This window comes from Camellia sinensis, chromosome 11, assembly GCF_055761805.1.
Source record: "Camellia sinensis isolate YWXY chromosome 11, ASM5576180v1, whole genome shotgun sequence".
In the NCBI taxonomy this organism is placed as follows: Eukaryota; Viridiplantae; Streptophyta; class Magnoliopsida; order Ericales; family Theaceae; genus Camellia; species Camellia sinensis.
The window spans coordinates 12,021,324-12,032,679 of NC_138971.1; positions in this window are offsets into that span (position 1 = coordinate 12,021,324).

Sequence of the window (11,356 nt, forward strand, 5' to 3'; positions counted from 1 at the left end):
TGTGTAACGCCCTAACCCTTCACATCTTATCGATATTGTTCGTTTTGGGTCACGCTCGCACAAATTTGTTCTTCCCAGTGGGTCACCCATCCCAAAACTACTCCAGCCTAAGTATGCTTAACTGGAGAGTTCTATTAGGGATTTCACCATCCAGGAAAAGGCCTCGATACTATATAAGGGTCCAGATTTTTACTTTTATAGCACAAGAATTCTCTCTTCATTCCCGATGTAGGACATCAAGACCTTACAATCCACCCCCTTAAGGTTGCACGTCCCCGTACAGTAGCCTACCAGCTCACAGGCCCACCCACATGCACAGAGAGATGCTAGGGGCCCACACTCGGTACTCCAGAGAGTCGGCTCTGATACCATGGTATTAGAGCTTAGATTCGAACCTTTGGGCCATGGATAGCAATTTATTATTTTTTTTACGTTTAAGAAAACCTTACGTTAACTTGTAATTTTTTGTGACTTAACTAATTTAGAACCTTTTTAATTGTAGATGTCAGGGTCATCAGATATTAACTCTAATGAGGAGGATTCGGTGGGAAACTATGACATAGATTCTGACCCAAGTGAAGAAGTGGAGTCGCCTGTAGAAGACTATGAGCCTGAGTCTGACCCTGAAGAAATTGTACCAATAGAAGACTATGAGTCTGAACCCGAACCCGAAGAGATTGCACCAATGTACAACCCACTGGAGATAATTGTGATTAAGTCTGACACTGAAGAGGAATCTGTAGAGGGCAATACTGATAAGAGCACTGGAGATATAGGGGTTGTGTTTGAGAATTGAGATGTTCGAAATGGGCTGCAAATTGGCTCATTTGTATATGTTAGAATTTATCCCCTATGAGGTTGTGCTTGGAAATCTGAGAGTTGGGTAGGTGCCTACATAGGACCTGTCCAAATTTTAAGCCAAGAGACTCCCTGATTATATCAGCTAGGCCCTTTCCCAGATGGTTTCACCGATAGGATAGGCAATCTTTTCGACAATTGGAGCCTTCAGTATATCATGCCCGACCCAAACAGAAATATGAAGAAAGATGGGTCAGTGGACTTCAAAGACCGGAGGATCTATCAGGAGGAACCAGTGCAACTGCTAGGGCATTGTGTGCAGGAAACTGTTGCCTTCGTGAGGGTGCTGTGGTGATTCATGGGGCTTTTCCAAGCCACGTAGGAGCCAGAGGTCCTTGTGAGGAGAGACTTTCCTTAGCTATTTTAGAGGTTTTAAGGGAATTACAAACTAGGCTAACCAATTGTTTTGTATGCTTATTATGTAAAATTGCCTAGTTTAGAATTGTTGGTGTAGGAGTTAACCTAGTTTTGTAGGGGCTGTCTTTTGCCCGTAGCACTTTATTTTATTTTTGTTTTATTTGTATTTTTCTAATTGTAGCTTGTTTAATCTAATTAATGAAGTTTCTTTTTTTTATTACTATCCTTGCACATAAATATAATAATATATAATAATAACAATAATGATAATAAATAAATGAATAAATCACAAATTACTAAAGATCTCATCGTGCAAAATGGCTGGACGAACAAGAAATAGTAACAACGATAATGGTGATGGAGTGTCTGAGGGCGATGTTGCTCGAATTATACGTGTAATTGTTGATAGGGTAGGTAATATACCACCTTGAAACCAAGATCAAAGCAAATCTGAAATGATAGCAAAATTTAAAAAGCTACATCCCCACAAATTCCTTGGTGGATCAAACCCCTATGAAGCTAAAGCTTGGTTAAGACAAATTAAGAAGTTGTTAGATACTTTTGACATCCAAAATGAGCAAGATAGAGTGACTATGGCAGCATTTCAAATAGAAGGGGAAGCAGATGATTGGTAGGAAATGATCAGAAGTACTCGACAAGTAGAGACATTAACTTGGAGACAATTCAAAGACTTATTCATGGAAAAGTATTTTCCTAACTCGCTAAGACAAGAAATGGTTTAGGAGTTCCTCCAACTGAAACAAGGAAAAATGTCAGTCACTAAATATGCAAAGTGTTTTGAAGCTCTCTTCCAGTATTCTTCAGCAATAGTGACAAATGAAGAGAATAAGGTTAGACGATTTGAATGGGGTTTAGACACTGACATTAGAGTAAGATTGATTGCAGTGTAACTTTCCACCTATGCTCAAATGGTGGATCGAGCTTTAATTGTGGAACGAGAATTAGCGGATTCCGAACATATTCGAAATCAGCGATCAAGGAACAATAACTAATCACATGGAGGAGGTCCAATTCGCAACACCAGAAACCATCATGTACCAGCACCTTATGCCGGAGGGTTGCAGCAGTAACAAAGGCAGAATCGAGGAAACCAGTAAGGAGGAAACTTTGTAAATTAGTGAAAAGAAAAGTGTTTCAGATGTAGTCAACGGGGGCTTCATCGAAGTGAATGTCCTCAAGGTGGAGAATATTTTATGGATCAACGAGGGGCATAACAATACAACAAATGCCAGCCAAGACAAGGTTCTAAGCCCACTCAAAATACTCAGACCGACAAGGGGCAGCCGCAAGCCTCTAGGAATGCAGGTCGGCCAAGAACACAACCACAAAGAGCTAGAAATGAAAAGAAACCATGTGGGACAAACCAATAGGTAGTAGGAAGAATGTATGCTCTCAAAGAAGAAGAAAATGTTGGTAACCCATCAGCAATTCAAGGTATGTTAATCCTTATGAATTCTTGGGTTAAAGTATTGTTTGATTCCGGAGTTTTGCATTCTTTTATATCCACTGCATGTGTGTCAAATTTGGGTTTGGAGCAAAAAACGCTAGATATAGCTATGAGTGTTGCTTCACCCTTAGGTGGTCAAACTCGAGTAAACTAGTATGCAAATCCTATAAACTAGAAATCTCCGGTTCATATTTGATATGCAATCTAAGAGTTATGGAGATGTCTGATTTTGACATCATCCTAGGAATGGACTGGTTGACAGTTCATCAAGCCATTATTGATTGTTACCGTAAAATGGTGACAACATCCTCTCTGAATGTCACTAAAGTTCAATTTAAAGAAGATAGACAAGGTTCTCTAACTCCAACGTGTCGCAAGTCCGGTGGCATGATCAATTAACTAGATGGTTGGCAAGTTCAATTTTGGAAGACGAAAATCGAAAGGATCTAGGATTGTCCCGTGTGGTGTGTGAGTACGCTGACATTTTCCTTGATGAATTACCGGGATTACCCCCAAAATGAGACATAGATTTCACGATCGTGCTTCAACCTGAGACTTCACCAATTTCTATAACACCACATCGTATGGCGCTAGCTGAAATTCGAGAATTGAAGGAGTAATTGCAAGAATTGTTGAATAAAAAGTTCATCAGACCAAGTATGTTTCCATGGGGAGTGCCAACATTATTCGCGAAGAAAAAGGATGGAACCTTAAGATTGTGCATTGATTATCGATAACAAAATTGAGTCACCATTAAAAATCGATATCCATTACCAAGAATTGATGACTTGTTCGATCAATTAAGAGGTTTAAAATATTTTTCCAAAATTGACCTTAGGTCGGGATATTACCAACTTTGTGTCAAAGCAGAAGATATACCCAAAACTGCGTTTCGAACTCGTTATGGCCACTATGAGTTCGTGGTAATGCATTTGGTTTGACGAATGCACCAGGGGTATTCATGAGTTTAATGAACAAAAATTTTACACCTTATTTGGACCAATTTATGGTAGTATTCATTGACGATATTTTAATATACTCACGATCGGAGAAAGATCACGAGCAATATCTGAGAACCGTTTTGCAAATTATAAGGAAGAACCAATTGTATGCTAAAGCTAGAAAATATGAATTTTGGTTAAAGGAAGTAAAATTCTTAGGTCATGTTGTGTCTGAATTGAGAATATCAGTGGATCCTGCCAAAGTAGAAGCAGTAATGGGATGGAAACAAGCAGTAATGGGATGGAAATAACCTAAGAATACATTTGAGATTCGTAGTTTCTTGGGATTAGTAGGTTATTATAGGAGATTCATTCAAGATTTCTCCAAATTAGCCAAGCCGATGACACGCCTAACACAAAAAAGGAGTAAAGTTTGAATAGAACGAAACTTGTGAGCAGTCGTTTCAAGAACTCAAGAAGAGACTGACAAGCGCTTTCATACTAATCATACCCGAACGTGACATCGGGTACACGGTTTATTGTGATGCCTCTAAACAAGGGTTAGGTAGTGTGTTAATGCAAAACGAGGTAGTAGCTTATGGATCAAGACAAGTGAAGAATCATGAGAAAAATTATCGTACTCACGATCTAGATTTGGCGGCTGTGGTCTACGCGCTTAAGACTTGGTGACATTACCTTTATGGCGAAAAGTTTGAAATATTTACTGACCACAAAATCTTGAAGCACTTGTTCATACAAAGAGATTTGAACATGAGGCAGAGACGCTGGATGGAGTACCTTGAAGATTACCAATTCACTTTGTCTTATCATCCCGGGAAGGCTAATGTTGTAGCAGATACACTAAGTCGAAAGATAAAGGAGATGATAGCCAACATATCAATTAAAGAATGGGAAGTGGTAAGTACTATGAATGAGTTTAAGTTACCACTAAAGACTCAGAATGGGAAGGTTAGGTTGTTTGCAATAGTTACAACACCCCAACTTCTTACCAAAGTGCTGGAAGCCCAAAGATTTGATCAAGAGACCGACTTCCTCAAGACACGATTAATGTTCGGGGAATCTTCACAGGATTGGATGCTCCATCAAGATGGTAATTTAAGGTATTTAGGTAGAATTTTTGTGCCAAACATCGAACAATTGAGAGAAGAAGTACTCAAAGAATTTCACCATTCAGTTTTTGCGATTCATTCGGGAGGAAACAAGACATACCAAGATCTCAAGCGACAGTATTGGTGGAGTGGAATGAAAAAGGACGTTGCTCAATTCGTATCTAAGTGTTTGACGTGTTAGCAAATGAAGGTAGAACATCAGAAGCCGGTAGGGAAACTCCAACCTTTACCAATACCTGAATGAAAATGGGAACACATAACAATGGATTTTGTAACGGGATTACCCCGGTTGCCGCAAGGCCATGATGCCATTTGGGTTGTTTTTGATCGGTTAACTAAGACGGCATATTTCCTACCAATAGGACCAGTAAACACACTCAAATCATTAAGTCGATTATTTATTCGAGAAATCATTAGGTTGCACGGGGTACTAGTCTTAATAATGTTAGATCGTGATCCTTGTTTTACATCACAATTTTGGCAAAGTCTGCAAAAAACTATGGGTACAGAGTTGTGTTTTAGGGGTTGTTTGGGGTGTCCTAAATAAGTGCACTTTTTGTCTTTTTGGACTAAAAAATTGAGGTTGAAAATATGGATGTTTGGGTTAACTTTTTGACTTTTTATGAAAAAATGTGTAATAAAAAATTGTAAAAATTGATTTGTAGGAAAAAATTCGAATTGGGAGTTGTGCAGTCGTAATTGTTGACTTTTGGTGAATAGTGTTAACTTTTTAACTTTTTGAGTAACTTTTTAACTTTTTGAGTAACTTTTTTACAAGTTCCCAAACTTGGCCTTAGTACGGTTTTTCACCCTCAAACTGACGGTCAGTCAAAAAGAACAATTCAGAATTTAGAAGACATGCTTCGAGCTTGTGTGATGGACTTTAAGGGTAGTTGGGAAAGACACGTACCACTAGTCGGATTCTCTTACAATAACAGTTTTCAAGCAAGTATTGGTATGGCACCGTATGAAGCTTTGTACGGACAACCTTGTCGATCACCAATATGTTGGATAGAAGTCGGAGAAACACCTTTTTTAGGGCCAGAGTTAGTTCAAGAACCTACCGAGAAGGTGAAATTAATTAGACAAAGACTTGAGACCGCTCAGAGTAGACAAAAAAGTTATGCAGATCAAAGGAGAAGACCTTTAGCATTTCAAGTTGGAGATCATGTATTTCTAAAAATACAACCTCGTCAAGGAGTTGTTCGTTTCGAAAAGAAGGGAAAGTTGTCACCTCGTTTCATTGGGCCTTTTGAAATTTTGGACAAAGTAAGAGAGGTGGCGTACCGTTTGGCTCTACCACCACAACTGGCTCGAGTACATAATGTTTTCCACATCTCTATGCTGTGAAAATACAAGTCGCACCCTTCTCACATCATCAACTGGGAGGAAATTAATCTTGATGAAGATGTGACATTTGAAGAGAAGCCTGTCAAAATTTTAGATCATCGCGAGAAGAAATTACGAGGTAAAACCATACCATTGGTTCGAGTTCTTTAGAGACATCGTGGGATGGAGGAGTCAACGTGGGAACGAGAAGATATAATATGTGCTAATTACCCTCAACTTTTTGAGACTAAAGGTACGAATTAATTTCGAAAATGAAATTTTTTTTAGGGAGGTAGATTGTGAGAACCCGCATTTAATTATTCTCATAAGAAAATAAATGAATAAATTAATTAATTTTACCCAGAGTCTATCTAAAATATATATATTAGTGTATAAGTTAGCTTTAAATTAATCCAATTAAATCACTAACAAAGACATTATTAAGAATAATAATTTTGTGGATGTTCAATATTTGTTGTTTATAAATTATTTTAATAAGGATTCAACATGATAATTATTCTTACTAAATACCTTAGTTAAAAATCTTAGTGTATCAATTTTAAGAAACCCACACAAATATATATACACACAAAAAAAAAAAAAGAAACAGAAATTAGATTTGTGGTGGCAATAGAATGCCACTTGTTTGTTTGCATTTCAATATAGGGAATAAGACCCCATTATGCTTCTTGGATTTGGAAGATTGGATTAGACCTCAGAGAATGGAGAGAGAGAGAGAGAGAGAGAGAGAGAGAGAGAGAGAGAGAGAGGCTCAGCAAGCATTGTACATATATATACATGCTTGCATTCGGATGAGGAAAAGAAGAAAAAGAAATCTGTGAAGTAGCTAAGTTGAATAGGAGAAGAAGAAGAGTAGGAGATTAAGGAAGCCAATTTTTTTTACCATTTCATCATCCTATTATTAAGTAAGAACCCTCTCAACCCTCTTATTTTTTTTTAATTGTTGAAATTTTCAGATTGTATTCATATGATAAAATGACTAAACTTGTAGATGGAATTTTATAGTTGTATGTAAATTTGTGATTTGTGTATCAAATATTTGAAAATATTGGTAGTCTTAAAATCATGGTATTATTGTGGAAATAGGATTGCATGTGTGGTTTATACCATTAAAGAGATGATTGAAGATTTTATTTGGCCCTTAAATCTACCAAACGGTTGTACGAATTTTAAGACAATTTTATAATCAAAATTTGGAGATCATTTCTCTACAAAGTTGTTGATAATGATATCTAGTTCATCCATGAATTTTTGCAACAATTATTGAGTTTTGTAAGAATTTATGTAAATTTTTAACCAAATCTGGAACTGTAAGACAGATTTTACTCTATGTTGAAAAAATCATTAAAAATTCTATATTAAACCAAATCGGATAATTTCTAAATAAAAAATAAATTTTGAGAAGTCTAGTTTCATAATAAATTTTTATATTTTGGAATTTATTTATAAATATAAGTATGGAATTAATTTAAGAAAGTGTAATAAATCTGTGTCATAAACTTTCTTGGAATTTTTTAGAATTATTTACAATTTAGTTTTGAAAAATGCTTTCTGAAAAATGACCATAACATGTTTATTGAGTATTCTATAGATTTATATTAATTTTAGAATTGTATAAGTAATTTATTTATAATTTTAATTACGAGATATACATTCGGAAAAATTCTGGCAGATTGAGAAGGAATAAAAAATTATCTCTTAAATTATTTATTTGGACTAAAATTTAATATTGTGCTAATCTAATCTTGTAAATTAAAAATCTATGCATGTGTGTAATTATGGTTTATTTCTTTTGTATCTACATTATTATTTCATACCATGGTTTAAACTAATAATTGTTTATTTAAATTTTGTAAATTGATTTATTGATGTGTGGCATGTGTAATATTTTATGTTGGAAATTTTAATGCGTTGGTATAACATTATTGGTGATTGAAATTTGAATTGTTTGTGATTAATATAAAAACTAATTGAAATGATAAATGGTATATATAAAGTTAACGATCGAGGGTTAATACCGGTAATTCAGGGTGAGTTCTGGTTTTTTAATAATTTTTATATAATTATGTCGCGAAACCCTAAGATGGCACAGGACTTATTTGAACCCTTTTCAGTATTCGGTTTTGGAATAAGGGTACATGTGCGGGTGGCACACATGGAGGTTACATACCCATGGCAGACCGTTCCCTTAGGGTAGACCACGGATGCCACAGCTTGGGTATATAACTCTAGGTGTGGGCATCCTTGGTAGTTCTTAAATATTTGACCAAGAGGGATTACCAAATTAACCGTGGCCATGGCTTAGTGTAGCTCGGCTTTTTCGCGCCCCCTTTCGAAAGTTCGAAATAAGTTCTACAGTTCGGATTCCCGCGGTTCTGAATCTAATCTCACAGGTGCAATGTGAAATTGATAAATGCCAAAGAGTCCAAATCCGACAAATCTTTTGAAAAATTGATTTTGAATCAAATTGCCAAAAATGGATAGCTTTGCCAAATACAGAATCGCCACCTAAATATTTTATTTTGGAGAAATTTAGGAAACCCATGACACGTACCAAAGGCCATATGTCCGTCATCACCAAAGTTGCCTCGATTCGGGAACTTGGGTATGAGAGGGGAAGGTCATGAATACATTTAAGCAACCTTGCTTGCCCGATCAAAGATCGGCCTCTACTAATCATGATATGAATCTTATTGACATTATATGTTCTTGTACCGGTTTATTAGGCTAGCATTACTATGTGATGTGCGCACACACAAGATATAAACTAATTTTCCCGAATTGGAACAATTCAATTTCATGTTTGTTTTTCGAAAAGGGTTTGATTTTGCCACTTAACAAAGTAGGCTTAAACGTACATTCATTGAATCATTCCAATTCAAGCAACAAGCCTTCATCCATAGGTATTCAAACAGTTTAACAATTAAGCACTTAGCTTCATGACAAGCATGCTAGTCATGGCAATCACTCACACTCATGCAAGTATGCTAAAGTATTAAAAACTTACCTAATACTCCAAGCTAAGATAAAACAAAATAGTTAGAAAAAATGCATGATCTCTAACTATGCCAAATGTCTAATGCAACGCATGCGATATGAAACTAAAATAGGCTCGGCTACTTAACATGTTATTTGCAACAATTTCATAGCATGCGTTTAAGCACGTATTCAACGAGGTGTTGAAATGGCAACGCAATTACAATGATGAACCAAGCCTTTGTGCATGTAAGACAAATGAATGTATGAAAACATGTGATATGTTAATTGAAACATGATGCCCCTAATCTAACTATCGTAAGCGGATAAAAAAAAGGGAGAAAGACGTGGGGTTGGAAGACATACACATTATTACATTACGCTCTCACGAAGGGGAGTCCGAATGAATAAACTAGCTAATCTAAACTACTTAACTAATTATTACAAAACTTGAATAAATAAATTAACTAACTTCTAAGCTAATTAATTAAGAATTTAAGTAGGCTAAACTAATTAAATATTACAACACAAACTAATTTAATTAATCAATCTAAACTAATTAAATAAGTACAAAACGAACTAATTAGCTACAACTAATTAAGTACAACAAATAAATGACTAATTTCTAATTAAACTAATTAATTAGTCCCGGGAAGCGGGGGGAGGCCTATGCATGCTTGGTTTCCACCTGAAGAACGTCCATTGTTTGCTCCCGAAAGCTTCTGTTGCACAACCCTTGCATTGTTTTCCTCTTCCAAATCAACTCTGCTATGCTTCACAAACACACTGCTCAAAATTCACTGGTGGCCGGCCGGCCACCAGTAGGGGGTTTACCGTCCAACAATGATGGCCTGTCAACCAGAAACAGTGGCCCGCCGGCCACTGATGATGCACCATTTCTTGCTGCAATAGAGAGCAAACAAAGCAAAAATAGGGTATTCTTACAAGTTGTTTGTACTGTGTATCCTTCTTTATCATCAAAATAAGCTCAAATGAGTGATACACTTGGTTCCAAAGACCATCAATCAAGCAATTTCATTGCATGATGGCTAAGAAACCAAGATGTACAAGTTTAATAAATGCACAAACAAGATCAAAAACCATCACCCCATCATACATGATCAAGGGCAATGGAGACCTAGGAAACTTGGCACATTTCATCACTTTGAGTATGAAATGCCCTAATTTTCCTTGTTCAATTAACGTCCGATTGAACATACCGAAACACAACCAAATTCTTATCTTTACACAATTTTAGTTTCAACTTTTAGTTACTCATTTTAACTTACCAACCATTCTTTAACAAATTAAGTCCATTGGTGAGAAGTCCTCTAAAAGAGAAGGAAGTGTCAAACAATAGGTAGTTTAAGGCAAGAGAGAGGTGTCATACCGTTGATAATGAACCCTTAAAAAAGGATTAAACCATTAAGCATGGACCTCAATCTCAAACTTAAGCAATCCCAGGGTTGACACAACCCTTAAACCAAATAAAAAATTCAAGAAATGAGCGAGGTTTCAGAGATTAATGAGTGTTGAAATTAAGTGAGAAAAGCACTAAAACATGCAATCAACTCAAACAAGTGGTGTTTAAGGGCCTAAAATACTAAGCTTGTGAGGACACTTACACTAGAAGCATGCAAAACAAGACTCAAATGCAATAACCAGCCAAAAACAGAGGCAAAACAGTCTAAAATAGAGCCTAAAACATGCTGGAATTAAGCTATAAAATGCTAGAAAATTAAGCTAACATATAGAGCTATCTAGGCTAGCAAACAAGACACAAGGAGGGGAGGCTAACCTCTCCAAATTTGGACTTCAAAACATGATTTTCACCACTGAAAATACTTTGAAAATCAGGGTTCAAAGGCCCAAAAAAAGATGGTTTGAAAATGGGAAATAAATGTGGAAAGGCCTTACAAATAAAGAATAAAGAAGGGTGATTCACCCCCTAACCTTAAATGGCCTAAAACCACCAATTTCAGCCCACAAAAATAGAGTTTTTTATAGCTCAAAAACAACCCAAAATCAATAGAAAAAGATAGAAAGACAAGTATGCAAAACAAGTTAAAAAGGCAAGTATTATACCTTTTGAAGCAAAGATCAACTTTAGGCAACAATTCAAGCCAAAACCACCTTCAAGAGCTCCAAGAAGGCTTCAAGGAACCTCAGCTCAAAGATAAACAACTTTGGTTAAGGAGGTGTAGGCAAAAGTGTAGTGTGTGTAGGCTAATGTGTACAAATTTCCAAGAGAGATAGAGAAATCTAGAAGGAGAGAG